At 42.4% G+C, this 15,541-nt stretch overlaps 1 long non-coding RNA gene across 1 annotated transcript in view; it reads right to left on the reverse strand.

Annotated features, from left to right (window-relative positions):
• Positions 1-2,232: 2,232 nt before the first annotated feature.
• Positions 2,233-15,541, reverse strand: part of LOC135312547 (uncharacterized) — a 43,037-nt gene continuing 29,728 nt past the window's right edge. Inside the window, exon 6 of the long non-coding RNA XR_010372127.1 lies at positions 2,233-9,231. This is a non-coding gene — a long non-coding RNA (uncharacterized LOC135312547). The remainder of the gene's footprint in view (positions 9,232-15,541) is intronic.

A 15,541-nucleotide genomic window follows, 5' to 3' on the forward strand; every position in this document is an offset into this window, starting at 1 on the left:
TGCACTGCAAGGACAAGTAGGGAGAAGTGTAGTGACGGATGGAAGGTATTTTATGTGGATGAACACATGAGGAGGTGATTATGTATTGCTAAAAGTCTAATCCTTGGATAAACTACAGTTTGCTATTAATTCTTTGGACTTGCTTAGCTGCTGCTTAACATTTCCGTGACTTAACAATTATATTCTTGAGCTAAGAGTAACTTTTTGACAAAATGTGTAGGGATTAGAAACATTGATGATTATATTAATTAATATTAATGGGAGTGACAATATTTGTAGTCATATGACAAACATAAGGAAAGCGGGGCTTTAATTTTATCAATTAATTCTCTTTCTAATTGCTTTCACTACTCAGTTGTCAGAATGTGTTCCACTTGCAACAAGGAATGTTTCAAGCAGGAAACGCAGACCAAAATGCAGGGGAAAGAGAGGTGCGTATTTGTATACGGTATCGTCTGTTATCCAGAAACATATTTAGCCTTGTCTGCGGGCTTTGCATTTTTCTTCTATCTGCCTATTAATTATAAATGCCAATCATCTGCAGTAATGGGTTCAGTCTTAGTTGAGATGGGTTAGCAGGTAGAGAGGCAGTCAGAAGCAGAAACTGCCACTTACTGAAGAGCTCTCCAAATCATCAACTACCCTTCTTCCCACACCTTCCCACAGGTGCAGGATGAGCACAGGAGAGCAAGACAAGCAGCCCTTGGAAAAGAGAGCTTGGTGTGTAGATCTGTACTGACTACTTAGATTTGTTTAATACATTTGATTGGATCGAAGTTGTCCCTAGAGGAAGGCAGAGAGCTGCAGTCCATTGCCCTTAATCCTTCCCTGTGCTCCTGTATCTTTATACTGCTCCACCAGCTCAGCACCGTTGTAAAACCAACATAATCCACCCTCAGCGCTCCCTGGTGTGAGGGAAATCCCTTGCCAGATCCCTCGCTGAGCACCACAGGTGCCACAGAGGCTTCTTGGCACCAGGAGGAAGGCAAACCCTCCCTGCAGATGTGTCCAATGCAGGGCAGAGCCGTGAGATGCTGCTCTCGCTTGTGTCCCAACAGGATGCGCATGTGCAGAACCCCAGCTGTTAGAGCAGAGGCATCCATTGGGGGAAAAAAAAAAATCATACCCATAAAGTTTTCTGCATGAAAATCTTCATGTCCTGAAACCGCTCTCCTCTGAGAGATTTCAGCCCATAAAGAAATCTTAATGCGCTGAAGTTTCCCTCCACACAGAGCCTTCACCACAAAACCATCCAAGAGCCCAATAATACAAATAATTACTATCTCCTGGGGCAGCCACAATAGAATAAACACCTCCAGCTAAAAATTGTGCCTTTGATGGCTCTACAGGCAAGACAGCACCAGTGTCTACAACTGCTGATCCTCTCATGTGGGAGGGGATCAGTACCCACTGCCCTCTCAGTCTGTGCCCAGATGCTACATGCAGTGTTTTGGGTCCTGTTATTCCTCTCAGCTCATCCCTCCTCTGGTCCACCTCAGGATTATGCCCCTGTAAGATTCTGAATGAATATCTCACCACACATTGCCTGCACAGATGAAGGAACCTATCACCTCGTACATGCTGGTTTAGTTGTCTTCTGGCTTTTGCCAGCTAAACTGGAAGCAGCTGCTGCCTGCTCACCTTAGCTGTGTGGGTGTTGGGCACTAGTGTGGGAGGGAAAGCGGCCTGGGGAGTGCCTCATCAACATGCCAGTGAATCTGGGGGGACCAGCTGGTGAGGCTGAGGGAATGCCCCCAGATTTCTGCTTATTGTGGGCTGGATACTCTGCCCATCCCATTCCCCCTCCTCGTTGACAGCCGACGCTAATCCCTAGCACTATGTGCGCCTATGCATATTTTTGGGATAAAATCAGGGAGCATAATTTTATCTTGTTGTGCAAGCCACGTTGTCAAAAGGCATTCAGGACTGATTCAGATTTTTGCACTGGTATAAACATTGCTGCTTCTCCATATCCCTGTCAGGGGTCAGAGCTCAGAATTAGTCCTTTTGTGTTTGTTTCCCCTAGACCGGGATGGACCTGTGAGCCTCTGCTTTTCCCCATCAGGAAGCATAGATTTTAATGTATCGAATGCACCAGAATTGCCTAATGAGTGCTCAGTGAATATTAATAAAAGTTTGGACGTGACTCAGGCTACAATGGATGAGAAGTTTGAAAGCTTTGGTTCAAGATTACAGGAGGCTGTGAGAAAATATGGTATCCAGCAGCTAGCATATAGTGCAGATATTTCACTATCCAGGGATCTCTAATTACTAATAATGTACAGGAACAGTATGATATGTCCTTACAATTGCAGAATCCTTTTCAAAGATAATCTTTAATAGTTTATTTGACAACCTGTAAAATTATAGAAAATTATTAGTCTTGGGAATTACAAAAATCCCCATAGTACAGTCAAACAATAAAATTATAATTACCTGTGGGTAATTGAAATTTAACTGTTTTTTTATTGTATATTACACATCAATAGCAACATAAGTTCAAGAGTGTCCCCCTCCCTTCCTTTTTATTTTCCTTAGAGAAGTGGGGAAAATGGACAACCCTGCTGATATCTTGTGAGCCCTTGTCACAGAACAGAGCTTGAACAATTGCGATTAAAGCAGTATGTTCGAGACTGTCATTAGACCTGCATTAAATTACATATCTGCAATGTTAAAAATAAAGAGTACTGAAGCTTACTCACAGCTGCCTGTGGTAAAGTAGGTAGTCAAGGTTTTGATTATCTTTAAAGTTCTTATTTTTCTCTTTTCTAAAACTTATTGTTTCATCAACCAAATATCTAGCATATTTAAGAACAGTATGAGCACATGAGCAGAATTGCTTAAGATGGATAAAGCGCTAGCATGTTTCCATTCTGGGCTCCGTAGTATTGTTTAGTACTAACAATGGTAATTTATCAATTATACAAGAGGGAACAAAGCTCTTTGCTTGCCTCTGAGCTCCAGAACTACCTCTTAGGAGGCCCAAAGCTTGAGACCCCTCTAGACCTCGGCGGCATCACTTAACGCTAGCATTTGCGTCACCAGGTTTTGCCTCGTCCGCTCTAAGTGACCCGATGGAGGCTGCTCGGTACTCAGCACATCAAGACTTCCATGGCTTTTTTTTATAAATGAGGAAAACGATAACATTTTTCTTTTTTACTTTCTGAACCAGGGCTCTTGATAATGAGGCACGACTGTTCACCAGCCCTCCTGTCTGCGGCCTCCTCTTCTTGTCTGGTAGGTGAGACTGCCCAGTCCCCTCTTGCTGTGTCACTTCTGATGGCATTAGAGATTTTTAGAACAAGCTTAAGGATAAAACCAAGCTTTTTAGATGCTGTTTGTTCAGCACAAACCTGAAAATTAGGGATGCTTGACAGCGAATTGCCCATATGCATCTTTGTTATATACTACGAAGATGCACAATAATGGCATTTGCTTCTATACAAGGATCAGGCTGGCTACTTTTATTTGACTCTGTAAAGTGCTTTGCGATCATTATGTGAATATAACTGCACAAGTGAAAATATCTGTTTTATTGAGAGTTTCAATTAAAGTGTTTAATACACAGATTTTATCATGAGAGAAGCATCACAATGACTGAGCACAACATAATGGCAAGCCAGGTATTGTTATGATTTTTATTACTATTGTTTATGTATAACCTTTGAATTATTAACTGAAAACTGGGAAATGGAGTGCCAGAGGCCCAAAGAACTCATAGTAACAGCTTTTTTTGGAGGAGGCAACAGTAGCAAACCATCTCTGTTTTGTGGCACAATTAAAGATGCATTTTCCCATCCGGAAATCTGTGATCCTGAATGGGTTTTCCCATTTCCAAAGATCAGGAAGGCAAAAAGTTCAGTTGTACCCATCATTGCCTGCCTTTTTTTTCAGGTGCCTTTTACTCTCCCCACCACCTTCTTTTCCTCTGCTTGTTGGTGTGAAGGGCATCCCTGCCCATCAGAGCTGTGATGTATCTGTTTACCCAGCAAAGCAGCTGCAAAGTTCTCATCAAAGTGGTATTTGAACATCCTTACAAGGGACCTGAGGAGAGAGATTTTGCCTTCCTTCTTGCTTCTCCTGCTCATCTGAGATTTTTAAGTGTCTTGGCCTCCTAAAAGCTAAAGTGGAGCATTTGTATTAGCTTTAAACCAAGTATAAATCTTTCAAAAGGAGAATCCTCAAGAGGGACTGTATCATCAAGGAAGTTAATGGCCTATACTACAGTAGAGCAGAGGCAGGGCTGGCCCAAAATCACACTCCTTATACCAATCAGCCATGACCTCACATAATGCAGTGAGGAGATGTAGCTGAGAGAGTTTTGGTTTGCTTTGGCTGTTTCCTGAGCCTGACCCTTAACCAACACCTGAAGGCTACAGGAAAGTTTTTCTCCATCCTTATTGCGCCCCTCATACCCTGCCAGATTCCAGCTGCTGAGCTCAACTGCCCTAAAAAAGAAGCTGGAGAGCTGTTGTCCACTAGGATTTATCTATACAGGATCTTGCAAGCTAAATCTTCCAACCACTAAAATGCTCCGTACTGTAAGACAAAGAGCAGGAGATAAATTTTCCTGCCTTTGAAAGTTCTGCTTGTGTCACTCACTGAGGCTAATTTTTACCATTTTGACTCCAGTGAGAAGAGCTATTCCGACGTGAGTGTCTCACTCTGTGCTGTGATGCAGGGATGAAGTAAGTGCTAAGGATGAGCAATTGTAGCACTGGCAGGATTAAAGCCAGGTCAAATTTTTCATTTTGCTAAAAGTCACTTTTTTTGTTATAGGAATCAGGAAAATACATTGCTGCAACATGTTGGAAAGGGCCAACAGGTTATTATTTGCTCCCACAAATATTATTCAGATAGAGAGACCCAAGCCTCACGGCAACAGGAAAATATTTTCAAGTGAAAACACAAGGTTTAGGGCTAGCCATTGACACCGATTACAACAAAGGGGCTTCAGGGAGCTCCTCAGGGAAAGCACCATTAATGGTCCTCATTTTGCTGCCATCTGTAGGGTGTCTGAACTCCCAAATGTTAGGTAAAGAAGGCTGCAAGCTTCCAAATAATACAAAAAAAAAAGGGGGGGGGGGGGGGGGGGGAGGGAGGCTAGGCAATTTTTCTGTCTCATGGATGAGGTTAGAAGGTTAATAAAAGTTAATCCTGGCCTGCCCTGCAAAAGCAACAGCTCACATTCATGAAACTTCAAAAGACTTTGGAGTGTGTATGGATGTTGTTATTTCCTGCCAGAGCTGCTCCAAGAAGATGGGGGTGGGAGGCTGTTTTCTGGAAAAGGAGTTGGCTGGAGTGAAACTAAAAAGGTAAGTGTAAGATGTATTTTGAGAGCGAACCCCAACTCAATAAAGTTCTGGGTTTGGGGGTTTGGTTTTTTTTCTTGTTTGTTTGTTTTGTTTTTTTCCTGTGAGAACCTAAAATTAAAACTTACTACAGAGCAATGGAGGCCAGCCACAGCATTTCAACCAAATGGCCCAGAGAATCTGGTTGTTTGCTTTTTAAAAATTTCATTAAATTCACTTAAACGTTTAAATATGCTTTTAAACAGTTTGAAAGAAAAAAAAATAGTCGATTGAGGAAACATTCAGCAAAAACATTTCTTCTCAAATTAAAAAAGCAGAAAGATTATATACATTTACTAAATGGTTTGGTGACCCAAAAACGTAAATCACAGAATCACAGAATCCCAGGTTGGAAGGGACCTCAGGGATCATCTAGTCCAACCTTTCTAGGAAGAGCACAGTCTAAACAAGATGGCCCAGCACCCTGTCCTGACGACTCTTGAAGGTGTCCAACGTGGCCAAGTGAAAGACCTGGAGAGCATTCTGTCTGAAAAACAAATGGCACACACGACTTGTTCCCAAATGATGGGCCAGGAAACACATCTTTACTAACCACTTTCAGCTTGCTAGGTCTCCAGCTCCACGGAAGCCTCAGTGCTGTGATACATGACGGCCACTCCTTAAAGAAATGGAATTTGCTCTTAAGCAGCATCTTGTAGTAAAATAAGGGAAAATGTGACCAAAGCTCTAACAGTCTTTAGTCAACAGGCAAAGGTGCTCCCCAGTGATTTTGCTGCACTCGGCAAAGGGTTTTAGAAGTCCAGCTTTCAGGGCTTGTAGTTCTCAGGGCTTTGCTGCACCTGCTGCACGATGGCTTCATGGATGGCAGCAGGCCAGGACAAAGCCATCTTAGAGAGGGTGGTTAACTGCAGAAAGGGCTTTTCTGAGCCTCTTCTCCTTTCTGTCTTGGTTTCATTCCTGCCATTTGTAACCACAGAAGGGTTGGAGACCGTAGGTGGGGGACACACCTGCATTATGGCCCTGTGGGCCTGCAGAGAGGGGTTGGACGCTCCTGTGTCTTGCCTCCAGGCAGCTCTACATTAAGCCCAGCCAATTACAACACCAGGCAGTTATTTGTAAGGCGAGGTGGGTGTCCGTTTGCTTTCCAGCACTGAGGGACTCCTTACTGCGCTGCATAGAAAATTACCTCAGGCCTTGTTGGGTTTTTCTGGAAAAATATATACTGCAGCCTGGGTTATAATATGCACTACACTTCCATGACTTGGTCTCCCCTCTGCACAGCTGAGGGGCCATACTGAGAACCGGTGTAAATGTTACAGTCGATATCCCTTGGCAGAGAGGCGGCACTGCAATTTCTTTTTTTCTTCTTTTCTTCCTTTTGCGTGAGGCTCCTGTGCTACCAGCTAACCATTTCCTATAAGGCATTGTGTTAAAGTTATATAGTGTATTATATTACATTTTATAACAGTGCTTTGTGTTTTGAAAAGACTTGGGGGGGGGGGGTGGAACGGCATCAATCAGGGAACCACATTTGATAGACTTGGAAGGGGCCTCCTGGGTCATTTTGCCCAAGACCTCTATGAAACAGGAAGGCTTCTGCAAAACACCTTTCCCATAAATGTATCTAACCTTTCCTTAAAGACACTGAGTGATTGTGCCATAAATACCTCAAGCAGGTAAACTAGTCTGATTGACCTTACGATCAAAAAGAGTCTCCTAATACTATATATAAGGTACAATTTTCCATTCTTTCAGCTGTAGCTAAGCAAGAAAAAAGGGCAAATACACAGTAATGGGCAACAATACAGACTGTGCAAACAGTTTTGCTTTCACTTTACTGCCATAACCTACCATAAATCTGGATGTACCATTGATACTTGGTTTCCCAGTGTAGTGTCTGTGATCCTAGTAGAATCTATCTCACTTTGCCTCTGACTTTTGGAGAGCCAACGTTACAGAGTGTAGACATAACGAAGACATACGAGCAGCCCTTTCTGATTCTGAAAGCCATTCAGAACCCTATACTATACAGTTAAAGTATTTATTTCTATTTTCTATTTATTAGAATTTGTGAGTTGCTTCTTGTCAGGGCGATGGGCGCTAGGGGAAGCACAGGGCTTTCTAAGACACCATCAGAGTGTCAAAGAATAATTTTCATTCTCCTCCAACAAGTGTGCATGGTGAAAAATAAATACCTGGTAGTTCAGCTGTTTGTTGTTGCAATAGTAACGCATTGTGTGCTGGTTATGGCCCCATACTGCTCTGCTTTCTTTCTCTCAGTGAATATTAGGAGAAGCGTCATTTTGTGTCGATGTGTTATTAAATCACAGACACATTCATTTCTGAGAGCTTCCTGAGCTGCACATAAACTACCTTTGGCTTGCTTTCTTTGGTCTTTTTTTTGTTTTTTTTTTTCAAGTGCCAAAAGATGGTGAGAGTCGAATGCCAGTTGCTCTGCCACCTATTTCTGTCAGGCGTGCGCTACTTGTGGAAAGAGAGTTGTCTCATGGTGTCCATCACATCTGGCTGACCATTTACCTAATTCCTCCTGGACACAGGAGAAAGTTGGACACCCTTCAGTGGATCCTTGCAGCTCCCAGGGAACAGCATGTCTCTAAAAGCCGAATATGCCACCTTGGTGGCAGCGAGGCATTGCTGTCAGACGTAAGAATGAACAACCATCTTCCAGCCATACATCAGGTTTTAGTCTTGTCACCAGCCACCTCCTGGCCCTCCAGCATCATACCAAAAAACGAGCCACTGAAGAGGTCCAGTAAACGCTTGTGAAAAGGTTTGCTACAAATATTATTTTAACTGACACACAGCAGGCCCAGCTGGACATCCTTTCTTTACTAGACAATCTCATTAGAATACTATTCACGACCTGACCCAGAGAAGTGTATTTCAGACTAGCTAAGGGGAAAAAAAAATCTAGAAGAATTTCTTCATCAGAAGATCTGAGAAAGAAGTTTTGCAAGACTGAGGTATCCTGAGATTGGTTTTTAATGTCCATCTGTTGTTCTGGGGTAGATCAGGCTGTCCTCATTTGGTTTGGGGGCTTTTTTGTTTGTTTCATAGTTGCACTTCTCACACACAGAGGACTACTGCATAATGGGCCAGGAAAACTGGAGTTAAGTCCTAAAAAGCAAAAGACACAGAAAAGGTGAGATAATTTAGGAGGAATATGGCGATCCTGGGTTTGAAGACATGTCGGTGTCTCCGCGTGGCCCTGCCCATACTTTTATGCTGCGCCTCCTTTATGCCCCATGCCTTTGTGCCAATTCAGACTGGCACTCACTTGTCCTTCTCAGGTCAGTGGTAATCATTTCACAAAGGCCTTAAATAAGCCCAGAAAAATGCAGATATTTCTTTAAATGCGTTCTCTATACAATTGACTAAATGCCATCCTTTCTCTGATGTGCAGAGTTTTAAAATATTTGTTTAGTATTTAACCACATAGAAATACAGGCTAAAATACACCTCATCCAGTTGTTTAAGGGCAGAGGCTGGTGAGATCTTGACAATTCAATCTGATATCATAAAATCACAAGGGAATGTAACATAACTATGGCAAGAAAAAGACTGCAAATACTAATAGACCTGCTGTTTATTGCTTATGTTCTTTTCAGCCGTTGCCTTTTTCTCATGGAATCACCAGCTCAAGCTTCCCTCATAACAGAGCTGAGACAGTCCCAAGCCCAGCTCACCGCTCGCTCCCTTCCTGCCTTAAACTCCAGCTGGAACAGCAGTCCGGCTCCACTGAGATGATGGGGAGCCCCCACAGCATTTGCTTACGTAGGATCCTGGTACTTGCCCCACACAACACAATCAGGTCCACTTCCTTCCTGCTGACCTGCTTCGGTTCCACAGATCTCCCATTTTCCTCTTGGTGCCCCTCCATTCCCTAGATTGTAAATACCTGGTGGGGAGAGAAAAACCATATTTTTGTTCTGTTTTGTTAGGAGGGAGGATGAAGGCAAAGAGGGCTGGTTTTATTTCTTTATTATTTTTGAGGGAGTTTTTCGGTGTTGTCTGTTTGGGTTTTTTTAGCACAGAATTCTGACCTGTAACTGTGCTGTTAGGTATTCCTGAAAACAAAAAGTGTGTTTGCATCAGGTGCTCCTAAAATAAACAAACAAAAGCTATATGGTACAGATTTTCTGATCCTGTTCAGTGCACAAATGCCAATCAGAAGCAAATATGGGGCTGTAGTTTGCAATCCATTTTGATATTTACAACAGAACATGGCATATCATTTAATTTAAATTTGCAGCATGCTCAGTGTAATTAATGCTGTGCAGTGCCTAGAAAATCCTGATTTCTTAATGTGATACAATGCATGCATGCTGAGACCTTTTTTTTTTAAACTACTGTATCATTTTGGAGCATTAATGGGGAGGCACTGCCATTAAACAGGAAAAAGAGCTATGCTCACTTTTGCTTTGTGAAACTTCCATGCAGCTCCCCAAAATACAGGTTTGTTTTAAAAGACGGGGGAGTCAGAGATTTAATTTTCCCTTGAAACAGCATGATGCCTGAATAGCCAGGCAGCTATTCCTAAATTATGTGCATTTCATGCCTAGAAGCTGTAAGCATTTTGAATGGGCTGCTGTTAAATACAGTACACAAGCATAAATACTCAAGGGACCAGCTAGCTGAAATTTTGGCATGAGCAGAAATCTGATATCTATCATGGTAGTATCTGAGCACGTAATAATAATGCATATTGATTTGTCGGGAGTGCTAAGAGAAAGGTTTTGGTATTCTGGGATGAGAACTGATAAACTTGGGAACATCTTGCGTGATTATAATAAGCCGTGGTGCTTGTGTGTGTGGTTTTGGCAGGGACAAAAATGTTCACATATAATCTTTAGACCTGTGGGACCAGCCTGGGTCTCATTTTTGGAACCCATGCCAAGAGACAGAATGCATGATACCAATACCTATATATCTTATAGATAAATGAAGCATGGGGAGTTTACACCTGTACCTAGAAAACCAAGTAAGAAAAAAGAAGGATCAGTACCAGAAGCCCTTCAAGGTCAGGTGCTTTCCTGCTATGACTGCAGTGAGCTTGGGTGTGTGTTTGCCTACTTTATCAGGCAGCTGTATGATTTGAATTGTGCAAAAATAACAGGGGAAAAAACCAAACCCACCCCAATCATTTTGCAAGGTATCTGTTTCTACCAGAATGTACTATAAAAGCTCTGTTTATAGACCTGTTGATAGCAAAGCAAATTCTTCAGGTCCTCTAAATAAATCTGTTCCTAAATATAATGCTTCAACTTCTATATTCTCATCTGACACCTGACAATTCAACCTTAAGAGTAATTGGTCCTGTCTTTGAACCTCTGCAAACACTGTATGAGGAGGGTGGACAATTTATTGATTTAGATTGATTTTTGTAAGACACATATGAGACAGATACGGTATCAGGTGTCACACACTGTATATATTACACTCTGCAAAAGCATCCATAGGCAATGAGGCAGGGTTCAAGAGAACGTGGCGGTGATGTTCTGTGAGCACCTGCCAGTGAAGCCATCCTGCTGCATGGTACCTCTCTGAGTAACCACCTAAGAGAGGCCGCAGTGAGGAACACCTTAACTGGCCAAGTTGGAATTACAGGGGTGTGATGAGATGGCTTTTCTGTTGGGAAGCCATCCTGAGCTATGTGCTAGCACCATATGCAGGAACCCAAAGGTTTATTCTACTGCTGGTTGCCCAGCCCATTGATCTCGTCCTATTTTCCGTGTGAAGCTGCAAGAAGGGGCTGGAGGAACGGATGGCTTTTGAAGTGAACGGTCGGCCCTTTCCACGCCTGTAACCGTATTTTTTAGTGCCGCGGTTATTTGAGAACGTTACAAGGCAGGGCAGTGGATTTGTCAGGAGTGAAAGCATTTGTGAACTGGCTGTTTAGTTTGTGACAAAAATTGTCATTAATAGCTGTGAGCCCCGGTAAAGACCTAAAAAACCAGAGGGAAACAACAGAACAAAAGGCACTGAGGGTCTCATCGCTAGGGATGACGATTAAGATGTGAGATGGAGGGCCGCCCCATCTGTGTATGAGTTTGGCTGGGGAAATCACCCTCCTCCCGCCGCTTCGCTTCCCTCATCTATAATGAGGGAAAGAATAACTTTGCCGCATACTTTACATTGGCATTGCATGCTAACTTCATTACTGTTTGCAACAGCCTGTGCAATCCTCAGAGGAAAGGAATAATAACAAAGAAAAAAAAATTATAATTACCAAGCACATAGTTTTCGTCTATAATCTTCATTTCAGGATTCACTATTTCTGATGTCAATATTTTATAATGGAAGAATGAGATATGCTAAGTTTCTGTGTGATGGAAGTAAATTCAGATTTAATATTGCCGAGGAGCTGAATTTTTAATACACTAGAGCAGTATGCAGATATTCCCCGTTTGCTGCTCCTGCCGCTCCTTTGTACCAGTTCAGCCGTGTTCCTGTGACCAGGCGGAAAAAGTGAAAGGAGCTGCTCTGAATTTTCTGTGGGGTGACATCTCTCTGTCATGTCGCTCTGTCACGATAATTGGGAGCGTTATAGAACGCACCAACAGGACACACCCCCCATAAATGAGGAGTTTTCAAAGTGATGTACAGCCCCTGTCAACTGCCAAAGCTTTTGTTTGTTCACAGGGTGAGGCAGCCTTTCCAGAAGAAAAACCACACCAAAAAGGCACACTATTATAAAGTTTGTTGTAAATTGATTTCCTCTGTGTTTTTATAAAATCGGATATATCATATGAGCAGTAGGAAAATAGCCTCTTTTATCACACGCTCCTGGCTTCCAACCTGCTGAGGACCGTCCACAAACTCTTTAGGAATTTACCTCTTCTTGCTAAATTGGGTTGGATCTCATTAATAAAAGAATGGTATAATGGAAAAGAGTTTCTAAAATTATACTGTAACCTAGAATTGCAGGCTTCAGCTTTCTCTGCCTGAAGAAAAAAAATTCTGAAGCATTAAACTTACTTTATCAAGCATTGCACCTGACATGCTCTCATAAATTTTACATACATTTTAACTTATTTTAATATTATGCAGGCTTGGTTTAAAATACTCTCATGAAGTAACTAAAATGAAGCCGCTCAGCCATAAATTAGAGCTAAAAAAAATACTTGTTCCCCCCCACCCCATCAATATTTCTTTACTTAAAATCATGTGTTGTATTTAAGTTAGATTTTTCTCAGCTGAGATACGTTGTACATCCTAACAGCACTACCTCAGAACCAGTGAGCCATATTTCTGTAGGGTTAAATGCACTCTTGTTGTTTTTTTTTAGCGGTATCTTGTCTAAGAGCAGACAGTAGTAATCCCTTGCGCGTCATACTTCAGCTAGGCCCAGGGCTCACAACGAAACAGGCAGCCACCTCCATTTCCACAGGAGCAGCCCTACAGCAGCCCCGCTCGTCGGGTGGGCAGGTGAAGGGACAGAGGGAGCCTTTGCAGTGATGCCTCTTGCAGCACCGCTCAGTCGCAGCACCCCAAGGATTGCCCTTCGGACAATATCGTCATCCCGCAGGTACAACATCATTGACAACTAATCACAAAGCTCCGTTTGTGTCCTGTTTTCTTAAGGCATTTCAAAGCCACAGCTAAATTACACAAACATTTGCCTATCTAGACATAACAGGACTGTTATGAAATACTGTCAGCTTGTTGCCATTTAGCCTGAACACACACTGTATGTGTCTGTCGGGCCATACTTGGGCAGCCCTGCAGCATGCAACGTGTCCCAGACACTGGAGTGATTATGTCTGAATACTCCTTATCTGATTTAAAAGCCGACAATGCTACACATCTGTGCTCGCAAGGCTCCGCCGTTACGCTGCGATGCCAGTATTTATTTTGCTTCTGCAAGTTAGTTTTCCTTGAGAAGCAGCAGGGGCCTTCTTCAATGAACTGAAAAATGTGTATTGTATGAAGGTCTGTGGAGGGTTTGTGCTGTAGTTCAATGGGCAAATGTGAACCCAGGGGATGACATTTCATTTAAACATTTGGTTTACATCTTCTTTACATGCCAAAAATATTAATGTCTTGCCTTTAGAAAACTAAATTCAGCACCTTTTTTTTTTTTTTCTTAAATGAAGTAATTATAGCCAAACATTCTGTGGATAGTTATTCTTCCTTCTCAAAGGTGGAGTTTTGCACAGTAACATTAGGTTTCAGGGCTGAATTGTCAGTACCCGCTCACTTGACACTTTCCCGTTAGTTTGTATTGGAAACCACCAGTAGTTTCTTTTCTTGTGTTTATTGTATTACTCTCAGACCTTTGATCAAGACATATTGGATAACAGCAAAGTCTAGCTTAATGGCTTATTTGCTATTTTGGGAAAAAGTGAAGAATACGGTTTCTTTCAAAGGACCTATGAAGACAGTTAATATAATTGAGAAGCAGAAGGGCATTTAGGGAAGTGCATCTGAACGTCCTTTTCACCTATAACTGCATCAGGAATTTTACATTAACATGCAAGTTCTGTCCAAAGGAACCAAAAAAAAAAAGCTTATTTTTAGGTAGAAGCCCTCAGTGGGCAGTAAATTACCCATAATATCCCCCAAACTAGCAATTAGCCCTGTTTGCTGACTACCTGAATTGTTTCACAGTAGTTCAGCACAGCCTTACCAGTTATCACCACACTTATCATCAGAGATTCAGCATATGATTCCCGCAGCTTCGCATGCTGCATACCTAAGGTCAGTCATAATAACAAATACATTTTATTTGCTTCTTTTGGCCCTTCAGAACTGTTTTCTCAGGCTTCAGTATGTGAGGACGGCTGGTGCTGCCACGCTGCTTAAATGGCAAGAATTTGAAAACAGAAAGCAATTCAGAAGCGTAGGCATACTTTGGTGTTCGTATTTATTCCCGTATTAGCAAATAGTCCTCAGCATCTGCTTGGGGAGAGTGAGCTCTCTGCCAATTTCTAGGGGTTTCTTTTCAGAAGTTCTGACACTGGAAGACATTTTTCAACATAGGCCTGTACCTAAGGAGCGGAAAACTGGAAAATATGGAAACAAAAAGCTATGGAAATTTTTTCCTTAAGGCTGCTGAGCAGTTTTCATATACCTAAATATGAATGCTTTGCCAAAATAGTAACTCAGCTTTGCAAACAATAGCTATATTGCCTGCTTTAGCAGAAGAAACAACCATGAGCCTACACATGCACACAAATACAAGTGCACACAGCCTAACAGCATCATTTCCACTGAGCAGGCCTTGGTTTTAAGGAAAGAATATCGACTGAAAATGAGACTAATTAGGCATTTGAAATAGAATACTGAAGTGTTTGGACCCTGAGCATTAGAGGTTTATTTTTTTAAGCACTGTGCACACCTTTCTGAGTAATGCTTTAATTTACACATTATTTGTCGGGCAAAATCCAGCTGAATTAAATACATCCTATTATCATCACTTAAATCCCATTTCCAATGCTGGTTCTGCATCACATTGTAACTGACAGGGACCTGCATTCCTGCCTCTGAGCTGATGGACGGGGTCTGGGCCCATCAAGTAATGACAAAGATGAAACAAGGATTCATGCTGAAGAGGACCATTTGAAGACTGCTTCTCGTTTGCAAATGTGCTCTTGAGAAGCAGAAAATGGGAAGATTGCCTTTGTCTGGCTCTAGCTAAAATGCTTGAGCTTCTTGTTTCAAGATAGGGAACATCAGCTCTACGAATAGACAAACTGCCTACTCCATATATCCAAGAGAGGCTCTCCAAAGAGGAAACCATCTGTTAAAGGGTAAGCCATCACTGATTTTTTTGCTCTTGTAGGGACACTTTAAGTTAAAGCGCCCTGTGTGGCTACAGGTTGGTAGAAGGAAACAGCCCTGAGCTGCTCTGCCATTTTATACCTAGTCATGCTGCTGAAAAACACAGGCAAATGACACAGAGGAGACTGGGGGTGGTGAAAGAACGAGCTCCTTCTCAATTAGGGTTTAAGCCAGGACACTGAGGCAGGAGTCATACGACCAACTTTACTACCCTGAGAAGCACTCAGAACGATCCCAAACCTCTACTATTTCAGCAGCAGATCCTCAGGTAGGGAATCATCTGAGCAAGATGGCTTTTTCACATCAAAGAGTTTTTAGCAGAAGGAAATATTATAGGGGTGGCTATGGCTTAGTGAGGCAGGGACAGCCGTTCGTTCACCTTCACAAGGCACTCAAGGGAAACAGGGAAGACTTGGGGGGGCCAG

The sequence above is a fragment of the Phalacrocorax carbo genome, chromosome 3, assembly GCF_963921805.1.
Source record: "Phalacrocorax carbo chromosome 3, bPhaCar2.1, whole genome shotgun sequence".
NCBI lineage: Eukaryota > Metazoa > Chordata > Aves > Suliformes > Phalacrocoracidae > Phalacrocorax > Phalacrocorax carbo.